This window comes from Pollachius pollachius (assembly GCF_949987615.1).
Source record: "Pollachius pollachius genome assembly, chromosome: 16".
Classification (NCBI taxonomy): domain Eukaryota; kingdom Metazoa; phylum Chordata; class Actinopteri; order Gadiformes; family Gadidae; genus Pollachius; species Pollachius pollachius.
Window position 1 is genome coordinate 15,640,274 of NC_136949.1, and position 13,812 is coordinate 15,654,085.

Sequence of the window (13,812 nt, forward strand, 5' to 3'; positions counted from 1 at the left end):
CACGCACGCACACACACATGCACGCAGGCACGCACCCACATAAACGCACACACGCGCACTCCAGCACAAATACACACACTCGCAAAACACACATACACGCACACACACACACACAAGAACACGTACAAACAAACACACACACACACACATGCAAACACACTCACACCAGGAAGCAAATAGGGTTGTGTGTTTTATTGTTTTATTTAGACGCTCCGGCTCTGATCCAAGGTTGTGTCTGCCCTCGCTGCGAATAACAAGGCCTGCTGGCTGGGGAGATTTTCCTGTTATTATTCATATCATATTGGTATTATGTACACAGTGCGCTGCAGAGGAAGACGTCCGGTGGCGATGGCAGGAATGTAAAGGTAAATCGCTTTTCAAGTGGGGAATTGAACCCAGCCCCTATCAGCTGGGAATCAAACTTCAAAGCCACCGTATACTTTCTCTATACTTTCTCCTTATTTTCTCTCATTCCTATCTCGTTTTCTAATCTAACAGCGGAGTAATCAATTACTATCAACAGTGGATCTGTCAATGTTGCAGTGAAGTACTGGAGAAGTGAACTTTATAATAATAACAACCGGAGCGCGGGGGGCTGGGTGGGAACCAAACTAAACAAGAAGTAATATCCGCCAGCCTAGACTAGACACCAATAATGCACCAATAATAATTTCTTTATAAATGTTTTTGAGTGTGTGTGTGTGTGTGCGCTGGCACAAATGCATTGTTGTGTGCTTGGGGTTTGGGGGAGAGGGGAGGGGGCTGACACATGGCAGGAGCATCACTCATATTCAAAGACTTTCAACACTATGGCTTTATACTCGTTATTGCATACTGTCCATTAAGTCCACTGTCAATAACTTTTACATTCACATTCCGGGTTCACATTCATTTCTAAGGAGCCGGTAGAGGTAAGGAGCCGTCTTGCTCTAGGATGCCTTCAGGTAAAGTGCGGATATAAGTATTTTAAAAGGTTAGATTCGGGGCTGGTAACATAAGCTATCGTGGGAAGATGTTTATGTCAATATGTTTGACTCTTTGGACCGTGAACATGTCAAACTGTGTGATTATTAAAGCCGTTGTTACATTCAGCCTGCTAAATAGAGAACTATAAGTCATAATTTGAGCTATGATTAATGTTAAAAGTTTGAGACCCTACAGACAAAACCTTCAATGAGTTTGAGAACGAATTCCAAAACAATTGTCTCCATCACAAGTCTGACTGGGCAAACACATCACTATGAGCATGTTTTACTCAGCTCTACACCCTGATTCAAACATCTAGCTCATCTGCATAGCCTTTTATCTATTTATATTCACAAATATCTTTGTTGAGAGTTCTCGGTGATGATCCGAGAAGCTCCCGGGACTTCAAAGCCAGACGGAGGAGCAGGAGGAGGAGAGTGCGAGAGCAGACAAGGACAAACAAGTTAAAACCAGACAAAGAGGCACGAGCGGCTAACACGCCGAGCTCCGTATGCAAATCCAGCCGCCGCTTCTCGGCGCGATCAAAGAATGATCCGCGGGCGAGATTGAAGAGCTGTCACCGGGCTGAGCGACGCACGCGGCCGGATGACTCGGCTTTAATTAGCGAAGGACCGCGGCACACCCAACACCCAACACCGTATGCATATTCATCCGCCGCCTGCCGTTTATAGTCAAGTGGCGTTCCTCCGTTCCCTTCCTACCTCATCCTCACCTCCCTTAGTTCAAGTGTCGTCAGAAGAACACCACGTCATGCCTGCATCATTCCACATAACGGAGGTCCGCCACGTTCATTAAATAATTGTCCGGTTGTATATTCATTCTTCATAAATACTTGCATGAGAGAAGGTAGAAAGGGGGCATGGACTCACGCTCATTCTCACGTGCACACATGAACAGTCGTGGGGCACCTGAAGCCGGGAGAGTGAATGTGCCGTCAAATCAGCAATGGGCAAATCAGGGTCAAATCAGAGTGGTATCCTCTGAAACGGCCATCCTGGCAGTTAACGCCAACGTTTTTATTCCTCCGGGGGGCTTGAGGGAGTATGAGTGGTATTCACTACCTTAAATGACTCTACCTTTAGTCGTAATAAAGCTCATCAAACATCATCCTAATTCAGTTCTTGCCGGATATCCTACAGCCTGCCTATCCATTAGGCGAGCGAAAGAGAGAGAGAGAGAGAGAGAGAGAGAGAGAGAGAGAGAGAGAGAGAGAGACATACACACACACACACACACACACACACACAAACACACAACATGTATGTTCATGAATGTAAAATACTATAGGATGTACTTTTGTTAATCCCAGCAATCTTTATATCTGAAACGTGAATGCTTTAAAATAAGATTATGCAAGAGCAAAGTGTATAGCACAAAAATATATACCGGCTCTCCTATGAGTAGCGAGTAGGAGTAGAGGTATAGTATAATAAGTGTGTCAGCTCTGTTTTGACGTACAGCTGGAACAGCATATGATAATAATATGGCTTCATGTCCTTGTGGAGACAATCTAGGTTACAAAACAGAGACACAAACACACACACGTACACACACACAGCCATCAATCTATTCATAGTACACCCCTCCTCCCCCACCACACACATTACTTATTCATCAATGTGTTTATTCTTAGTGCTGCACGTGCATGTTTATGTATTTATTTCCCTCCATGAAATATGTGGCGCTCTATAAATCCAGACAGAAAGCTGGAACATTACATCCCTTTAGGCCAGAAGCACTCGTTGGTGAGACGCCTTGCCCAAGGGGACCCCGGCAGTCGGCAGTCCCTGTAAGACGGGCCATCTACCAAGTGCGCCCCAAAAAAAGGCTTTTTGCTCATTCTCCCCCTCCCCTCTCCCTCCTCCCCCCACGCTGGTTTCACCGTCTTCTGAACATACGAGGAACTGCGGCCGCGAGCTAGCGGTTAGCGCTCAGAGAGAGAGGAGAGCGTGTCTGATGAACACTGCTTGCCCCGGGCGTGTTGAGGCGAGGGAGGCTGCGGCCCCTTTGGAGCACCGGCCTGGACAAGACAGTGGTCTTGTCTGGTGGTCTCGTCCCTGCAGACGTAAAAAGCTGGGCCTTGTTCCTGTCATTCTGCGGTTAAACTTTAGAAGTTCAGAACTCATTTTCTGGGATGTTCTAGAATGTCGAATGACAAGTGTTCGAGAGCCTGGGGTTTTGGTCTGAGGGTGGAATGGAACATTTGGCAACAACGACAATTTGGCCAAATCACGCAATTGTATGACATATATAACGTGTCCTTGTCATAATGTGTGAGACATTTTTGCTAATTGTGCCTGGTGAGAAACCACCAGAGTAGAGGATGCTCTGTCTGCTCAGAGTTTTGAAGTTCGCCTGCCTGAGGTTTCAAGTGAATGCCATAGCTCAGACGTTAAAGGGGACCCAAACAATGATTCTGAAATGTAAAGTAATTTAAAACGTGTGTTAATCCCTCCCCTGTGGTGGGATATCCAGCCCTGAACCACTCCTCGCCTGAAGACAGGCTGCTTTTAGTGGGCATGCCCGTCCAAGTGTTTGGAGTGGATGATCGTGCAGGCAGAGACCGACAGGCAGGTTGACAGAAAGGCAGACGGCAAGAGAGGCCGACGGGTGCAGACAGGCAGTAAGACCGATATTCAAAGTGTTCCCTGTACAGATGTGCAACTCGCACACACAAACACACACATACACTGATTAACACTCATTAGTAAAGTCTCCTCTCTAGCCAGTCTCAGGAATGTGAAATTATTGTTATACTGTCAATGATTTGTTTTTAAAACAGAACAAATTAGTCAGAATTCAATTTTATCATTCTTCATATCCACTTATATCACCTTGGCTCAAGCATACTAATAAATAGCATTCACTTTTTACCTCTTGTGTTTTAAATGTGAGGCAGCAATTTCCCAACAAATGAGGCTGCTGGGAACTTGAGCTGGTGTAATTGAGTTTATTCTCAATACCTCACTAATAAGAAATCATTTGTTTCCTCCAGACATGCTGATGTATTCAAGGTATCCTTAATACCTTTTCTGCATCTAATTGATTTAATAGTGTTAAAGTGATCTAATTATTTACCTTATTGATTTTGCATACTGCAGAGATTAAAAGGCCAAACCTATTTGAAAGTACACTTTATTCATTCACGTAGCTTGTATTTGATGTAGTCCTATGCTTATATTATGTATGTGGTGTGTGTGCGTGTGTGCGTGCGTGCGTGTGTGTGTGTGTGTGTGTGTGTGTGTGACTGTGACTGTGACTGTGTGTGTGTGTGTGTGTGACTGTGACTGTGACTGTGTGTGTGTGTGTGTGTGTGTGTGTGTGTGTGTGTGTGTGTTTGGTGTTCATATCTTTAACCTTGTTTATTATATCCTCGAAATATTATGTATTTTAAAGTACATGAATATTTTAAACCAGCATTGGAGTAAAAGGAGGTTGTTTAAAAACGTATGAGTAGGCTAAACCTTGTTTATGATCCTTGCCAATAATAACTTCATAATAGTAACACTGATAATAATAATAATAATAATAATAATAATAATAATAATAATAATGACCCTTTTCGCTGCATTTTAGGTGTGAAAAGTAATAAACACAAAATGGTTTGTTAATTGGTTTGTGAATACAATACATTATATGTATATAATGTATATATATAAACAAACATATACATAAACACACATATATATATATTGTTTATATATAGATGGAATACAATACACTGACGGAGTAGAACTAGTATAATGTTCAATTTACATTTTTCAAGATAGTGACATCCCTTCAGTGTGACACCACTACATGTGAGAGCGCAACATAATGTATTCATTACACGGTGGGTGTGGTAGAGTCACTACTCGATGTGTGTGATGTCTTACAAAGTGCACGTCTGTTGTGTTTGTGTGAAGGACATGTCGGAGATACTGGTTTCGCACCACAACAACTGAGCACATCCATAAAGTAAGGGGGTTGAGGGGATGGGTTGTCAACACAAGAATATGAACGAGGTTCTACTTTTACACTGTACCCTTCCCTCTTCTTCGATATCTAATATTTACTCTGACCCAGAAATAGCATGATTTGATTCTCTGTCTCGCTCGCTCTCCCCCGGTAAACAATGGATGGTGGTAGAGCTCTCTCCCTCTGTCTCTCTCCCTCTCTCTCTCTCTCTCTCTTTCCCCCTTGTACTCTCTTGCTCTCTCTCTCTCGCTCTCTCTCTCATTAAGATGAATGTGTTGTTCGCTGAACAGAGAGAGATGTACAGTAGGAGTACGGGAGGATCTGAGAAAGCACTTGGCTTGTTCCAATTGGCTGGCTTAGTTTGGTTCCTCATTCTCCATGACCGTGAGCAAATTCCTCTATGCTTGGCCTTTCAAAGTTTATTCTACAATATTCTGATACCAGCCAAGACTGGAAGTCGAGCCCTTCAGAAATTGTAGTTTCTAATACTGTCTGTTTGTTTAGTAAGCTTTTAAATATGAACTTCTCAGGGACAGATGCAAGAAGAAAACAGACGCATATTCGATATATTCGATATCAGCCAAAATATAATATTCAATGCAAAATTGTGACAACTAGACACCAATCAATAGCATCTTGAGGAAGTAACTAACCTCAAAGCAGAATGAATTTACTATTCTGTCATTTGTCACACTTTACCAGCGGATGTTTTTATCCAAAGCGACTCAACGTGAATTCAGATGCATGTCATCAAGGAGCAGGTAGCGGTCATGGGGCTCACTCCAGGATGCCTACTGGTCGTTCATTGGGGTTTGAGCCCAAAAACATTCACTCTACAGCTGCTCGACGATCCTAGCCCACTTTAATGCCAAGCTCCTTCCTGCTGAACCACTTTACGGAGAGAGAGGGGAGGCTTCTGGCTGAGCGGAGCGTAATACGACGGGACGTTTGCCTGCCTTTGGACAGGAAGCAGATGGTGAACTCATGACCTCCATCCTTCCCAGACGAGCCTCGACTGGAAGCTGTGTGTGTGTGTGTGTGTGTTTGTGGCGGGGGGGGGGGGGGGGGGGGGGCGTCTGGTCTGTTTTACCCCTGACCAGGTGTTCAATGGTGGGATGGGACTTGCTGTGGCACGGCCCAGGATCAGCAATAACAGGAATAATTACAAAACAATCCTCACGCTGTCCTTCACAAAATGTAAATGTCATTTAAACCAATTGTATGTTTTGGTTGCGTCATTACCTTTGTTTATAGGTGTGTCAATGAAGTTTGATTGATTTAATTGATTCTGATCTCCTTGAAAGTGACGGTTAACTACGACCCAATGGCTCCCTGCCTGCCCTCCCTGGCCTCCTGACAACAGATAAGCTTTTAGGCAGTAGCTCTCCTGGGAACAGTTTGGCCTGTTTGTTAGTATTAGCGTCCAACGCTAGCTCATGCCATTAGCATCCTGCACTAATTAGGTGCTACAGATTAGTCGCTGAGTCATCGCAGCATGGACAAGGTGTTTCAGGATTGCATGGATTTTTAGATTTCTTTCTTGGCAAGGAGATGAAAATGAATTTGCTTCATGGCTCGGAATACATTTATATATCCTGCTTAGTTATTTAAACACATGCTCTGTGATTCATCGACAAATGTATAATGTTGCTAACATCTTGGCAGATTAAACCATGACTTCAGGTTTGAAGGGTACCAATTATTGTAATAATTAGTCAAACATTCACACAGCTTTAAATTGTGTGAATGTTTGTATTGGTACCTTTTGGGTACTCAAGTACCTATTCTTTATAGAAAATTACTATTTATTGAAGTCCTATTGGCATGATTATTAATGATGAATGATTCATTAATAATGATTAATAATGATAATTGATGGCTGTAGGACCAACAGGGTGGGACAGTGTAGTGGTCAGGGGGTTCAACTCCCAGCCAAAATGTTCTGGGTAATAGGTCCTGTCTGTTTATAATCGATTTAAGGACCATGGACAGCAGCCAAGGCTGCCAGAGAACCAGGGAAGCACTTTGGAGCCTTTCCACAAAGAATAACGCTCAGAGTTAGACTGTGCCCTCATCTCGTCTTCCTCCCATCGTGATCGGAGCGTCAGGGGAGCTCAGACACGCAAACAACACGCTAAAAACACACTAAAGATCGGCGCCACCCCAAACTCATACTCGAAGCTGGCAAGCCTTTGGTGACACATGAAACACAAACCACATGCTAACTACACGCCAAGGGAGGCAGAGCGGTCGAGGAAGTTTGCGACGTACGCCAATGGATGGCGTTCTTTTTGCTGATGACCCGTAACCGTGGTTACCCCTGCCATAAAAGCCCTCAGGGGGAAAATAATTATAGTGGGCAAAACGGCGGCAAACCTTCGCCTGCGCGCCAAAGACAGAGGAGCAACAAGAGCAGAGGAGAGGGGAGAATAATTGAAGAGCATAAGAAGAAGAGGAAGAGGAGGGGATAGTTTCCTGAGGGTCACAGGGAGCGGGGGAAATCTATCAGTTTGTTGTCATGGCGACGTGCGTCCTCGCCGTACGCCGCGACCGACGGAAGACCCCAGTAATGCGATACACACCTCGCCCCAGAGTCCAAACTAATCTCCCCGCAAGCCGCATCCGAGGCCAGCAGTGGCGGAAAAACATCCATCCCACGCGCGCACCAGAATACCAAGAATACCCAATTATCGTTTTCCTGCATTCCCTCGAGCAATGCATTGTTGTGTCAGATTATCCATCATTGGTGTCTGATGAGGGATGTTTAGCCAGGTTTCATGACTGCTTGTTCGTCATCCGACGAACAAGCAGTCATGAAACCTTGCTAAACATCTCTCATCAGACAAGTAGTGATACCTGATATCAGATTCATGTCAGGTTTTCCTTTTTCATCCGATAGTTCAAGGGTTACCCAAACTGTTCATACCGTGACTTTGACCGTTTCCTTCCTAACCAACCCTGAAAGAAGGGGTCCTTCTTCTGAGTTCCCTCTTCTGTGCCGTGAGAATCTTCCGTTTGGGATTGGGGTTCTTGTTGAGGATTGTATTAACAATCAGAGTCCTTCCTTTGTCCCACAGAGCAACAGGTCAGGGGCCTATCTTGCCTATGTATCTCACCCCGCCAAATCTTCAGCCTAGAGTGGGTGTAGGCGGAATGCGATTGGGTTAAAAGTAACGCAGTAGGAATTAGTGGGTTAGAGCTTTTAAATATTAACAGGTAATGATTGGAGGTCACTGCCCGTCATGTGCTTTGATATACTGTGTTTTGTGATGAATTAAAGGGAACAATAATGGGAGAGCACACAGGAGTAACACGCAGAAGGGGAGAATTTAAGTTATCACAGACTGTGATGGTTGTTTTGCACGTCCTGCGTGATCCCACGAATTAAGTGGTTGAAGGTGAAATTGAAGGTGAAGTACTGTCTCCGCTGTCTATATGAGACAACAGACTGGAAACTGCACCTTGTTTTGATCATACTTCTATATTTGGCGAGCTAGCCAGGAGTGAAGAAGAAGACCGCATCCAATCATACTTCATTTGGCGAACAAGCAAGGAGTGTTGAGGACAACATCACTATCATACTTCTTCATATGGCGAGAAAGCCAGGAGTTAACTTACTTCCCTTACTCCTTCATTCTCCTTTTAGTTGGGTTTAAAGGGTGTTGTATAATGTGGCCTGTAAAGCCCTTTGAGACTGGAACTGTGATTAATGGCTATACAAATAAAGTTACAAATAAAATGGCTACACAAATAAAGCTGACTTTACCCGCCTATGGAAGTATGATCATGACATTTGTGGAGTAATATAAGACATTATTGTGTCAAAAAGTAAAATGGTGAACGTTACTTGTTCCATGATACAGTTCATGGATAATACTGTATTTGTGTTATTAAAACAAGGGATCCCTTCTGCTCAACTACGGCTGTAATAGAAACAGTCTAGGTGAGGGATAACAAAGACATTTTTCATTAAAACCTAACCTTTTGAAAGGATCTCCTCAGGGTTGGTGGCATAATTCTTGCGGCGTAGAGTAGTTATCTTGTGTAAGCGAGTGTTTCAGAGGGGCTAGTTCCCTGTGCAGGGGTGCCTGCCCACACTCCCGAGACCACTGTTTGCTAACATTTGTTCAGGCCATATCTTGAGGGAATCTGATTGAGGCAAGCGATGACAAACTGCCGTGTACTTCCTGTAAACAAGTGGCTGGGAATGGCCAGGTACGACACGCTGTCAACCTTTACCCCCAGGGACACGATGTGTCAGAACAAATACCCTCAACGTTTGGTTCGTAACACTTTAAACACATGATGTTTGGTGGTTAAATAGACTATGTTGGTCCTTAACACCGCACACTCCATGTTTGGCTCTTAAAACTTTAAATAGATTACATGTTTGGTTCTTAATAACATAAATGGATGACATGTTTGGCTCGTAACAATAAACACATTCCATGTTTGGTTCAGAAAACTATAAATAGACGCCATGTTTGGCTCTTAGCACTATTAATAGACTATGTTTTGCTCTTAACACTATAAGCACAGTCCATGTTTGGTTCCTAACATTATAAACACGCCAGGTTTGGATCAGAACACTATAAATAGAGGCCATGTTTGTTTCAGAACACTATAAATAGACGCAATGTTTGTTTGAGAACACTATAAATGGACTGTGGTTGGTAGTCAATGTTTGGTTCTTCACACTATAAATAGACTCCGTGTTTGGTACTCCATGTTTGGGTCTTATCACTATAAATATGCTCTTTGGTTGAGATCACATTACAGTGTTTGCTTCAGAAAACTATAAAAGCACTATTTTTGGTACTATCGCAGCTCTTCTACCCAGTAATACCAACTACTATTACTATTACTACTAAAACTGATTATACTATTAAATGTGTCTTTCAACGATCCATATCCATGGGGCAGAACACTATCATAAAATATATTTTTCACATATCACATTTGCAATGAATGCGAAACATTTCCAAACAAACCTAATCTCCGAATCTCCTTTTGTATAGAAGAGATTAAGGAAAACCAATCACTCTCTTCTCCTGAGAGCATTAGCAGCCATACAGGGCTCTACTAGTGACATGAGGATGAGCCACAATTCCAGGTACGGATGTTTAGTATTATGGGATACAGTCCGGTGTGATCCGGTCTAAAAAATACACAAATGTAAAATTGTCTTTGTCTCTGAGTTAAGAGTCCCCGGTTAACCTGTAAAACAGACACGCGCAGGGAGCTGTGAAGAAGGATTCGACAAAGCAAACAGAACTCCCTCCAGCATTCTCCCTCCTGAGAGGGAAACTCCGGGGAGCAGAGAGAGGGGGGGGAGGTAGAGAGAGAGATATACAGCTTCCAGCTGAAAGGTTCTGGGTTTGATCCCCCAAGTCTTCCACAGAACTAGCTATAGGGATCCTTGGGCTAAACACCTCACTCCTACTGGCTCAGTAACAAAACAAAACACAACAGTGGTTCTCCCAAACGACCCAACAGACAAGCGGTTTATAAAGAGATCACAGCGAGACACATTTCAAATAGCTTAGGTTTGAACTGACTCGTCTCTCCTGAAAACTGTCCTCAGGGATGGCAGGGCGTCTGTCAGAGAGAGGGAGAGAGAGAGAGAGAGAGAGAGAGAGAGAGAGAGAGAGAGAGAGAGAGAGAGAGAGAGAGAGAGAGAGAGAGAGAAAGAAAGAAAGAAAGAAAGAAAGAAAGAAAGAAAGAAAGAAAGAAAGAAAGAAAGAAAGAGAGAGAGAGAGAGAGCGAGAGACAGAGAGAGAGCTGAGGACCCGCTGTCCCCCCCAGCTGGGCCTCTAATGAGGTGAACTTACGGTGAATCACCTGCACATCGTCACCTGATCCTCCGCTACGGCTCCCCAGACACACAGACTTATCAGCCCCCCCCCCCCCCCCCCCCCCCCCCTCCGCGAACATATGGCACCGTGAATCAGAGTTCACCCGGCGGCTGTTGGGTTTCTGGTACAGCGACATGTGACCTGATGGAGACATTGGGTTACTGCTATCTCTCTCTCTCTCTCTCCCCCTTTCTCACCCTATGTCCCCCTCTCTCTCCCCCTATCTGAGCAGACACACTGACTTTGCACCCGGTAGAAAGTTTCTGGAGCAGAGTGTCGTGTTGCTGAGTCAGTTCCTACCTAGGGCTTTTTGAAATGTGTCTTTGTCTGCCTGGTGGTTTGGGAGATGAGTTCTGGGTTTCGTTTCATTACTGACAGATTGAAGGGTTAGGCGATGAGCTCATGGCCGCTCATCGTTGAGCTAGATCATAGTTACGTGGAAAAATCCGATCAAACCAAGAACCTGTCAGCCAGAAGCCGAAGAATCAAGCCTAGACCATCGTGCAATATTGCTAGGGAAACACACACTCGCTCACACACACACACACACACACACACACACACACACACACACACACACACACACACACACACACACACACAAACACACGTCAGATCAAGGTCTTGCTCGAGGTCCGTGTCCAGGTATTCAACCCGACGACCCTCTGATTAGCACCTAGCTTCTTCAGAAGTTTCCATCCTCCTTCTCTTCTATTGGGGTCACGTCTGTGGGAAGTAGCAGCTGAATGACTTTATTCCAAAGGTGCAGCCTGTAATTAATGACACACGGCCGGGTTTCTCCCCCAGATGACCTCTGCTAAGACCGGGATCAACGCATTCAAGTGTTCAATGTATATCTTATGAGCAACAGAGGGCATCTGACAGGCCAAGTGATCAAAGCCAAGCCGCTTGCGTGCGCACAGTGTGGACAAGGTTTGTCTGTGCGTGTGCTTGTCCGTGTGCATGTGCGTGTGTTTGCGCAAGTAGCCCTTAGGTTAAAACCTCTCAAGGTGCTCTTAAATCCTCAATACGTAGGCGATATCAGATGGTAAATACAGTCACAACATCTTATATGATCAGGGGAAATGTCGGCATCATAAAAAGACCAGGAAGGATTAAGGACTGGATGGACGTTAATAAATGTGGAAGAAATGATATCGGTCTTATATTTTTGCAGTGAAACTGCAGTCATTTCTATGCAAGTTTTTTATCCTCTCCGCCCAGCTTTACTGACAAACATGTCTCTATAAAGTCACTGCGTTGATCGCTCCTCCTCTAGTTTGACCCTTGGCTATGGCCTCCTCCACTCCATTTTTTCTCTTGAAAACCTATGTTTTCCCTGGATGTGTTTTGGAGGCTGTATCTCGTGTGAGTCTTGTCCCTGTTCCCTTGGTCAAACTCTTATGCATCATCTACACACACTACTTATCTAGAGAGTCGGACTGAAACTTTTCCAACACACTCGATCAATGTGCAGCAAAGTAAGAACACTAGTGGGTATGTTTCCGCACGGTCGGCCCAACAGCTCTTAATATTAGCCCTTTGCGTCTGTGTGCGTGTGAGCATGCGCGGCAGATGAATGGCGTGTCTGGGACTGGGCGGGCCAAGGACCCCTTCTCTAATAGATCACGGCTGCAGGAAGGGACGGTCTAGGGGTGCTGAGGACAGACCTGCTCTGACCTGCTGCAGAGCGGACCAGTCAGCACACCTCGACAAGCAGGGGTTATGACACGACAACACAAACACACAAACACAGCCTACAACAACACAGGTCCAACACACAAACACAGCCGACAGGCGGGGTTTAAGGACACAACGACACAGGTCCAACACACAAACACAGCCGACAGGCGGGGTTTAAGGACACAACGACACAGGTCCAACACACAAACACAGCCGACAGGCGGGGTTTAAGGACACAACGACACAGGTCCAACACACAAACACAGCCGACAGGCGGGGTTTAAGGACACAACGGCACAGGTCCAACACACAAACACAGGTCCAACACACAAACACACCCGACAGGCAGGGTTTAGGACACAATAACACAACACCAACACGCACACACGACAAATACACAAACGGCCAGCACACAAACACACCAGGACGGGCGGGGTTTAGGACACAACAACACACGGCCAACACACAAACACAACCCGACAAGCAGGGTTACGGACACAATAGAACAACACCAACATGCACTGGACCAATACACAAAACGACCAACACACAAACACACCCTGACAGGCAGGGTTTAGGACACAATAACACATCAACACACAGACATACCCCGCTGCCCCCCCCAGCACAGGGACCAACAGAAACGCACAGCAATAAATCAAGACACAGAGCAGTGTCAAGACAGACACACACACACAAACACACAACGCCGTGTCAAGAGACAAACACGTACACACACACACACACACACACACACACACACACACACACACACACACAACACACACATAGCACGTCCCCGCTGGTCCAGTCCAGACAGACGGGATGGGGTAGAGAGACAGAGACAGACAGAGACAGATACATCGTTATTAATGCACCAATGCACCTCAGCAAATACCTTGTTTGTGAAAGCTTACGGGATACTTCTGGGTCTGTGGACACACGCATGGACGTTCACAACAAGTAATCTCATTATTTCTGCTCAGATCGTGGAAGCTAAAAAAGAACACCGAACAACGTCTTGTATATTTATCATGGGCCTAATGTAGTAATATTAGACCCATACCACGACCTATTACAGAGTTTTAGATAGAAAGAAGATGTGATCGTTAATGAGAGCAGATGATTAGATGTTCTGTAAGACGTGAGCTAGAGGACAGCCTCAGTATGAGCCTGGACTTCAAGTCCAACTCCCGAGTTTCGGAGGCTAAATACTAAAGACCTTTAGTACCTCTTCCTCAAAGCCTACTGAGCCTCATGGACTCCCTCTCTGACCAATCAGCCATTTCTAAAGGCTCAACAGACATCCCAGACCTCCCCCAGACCCCCA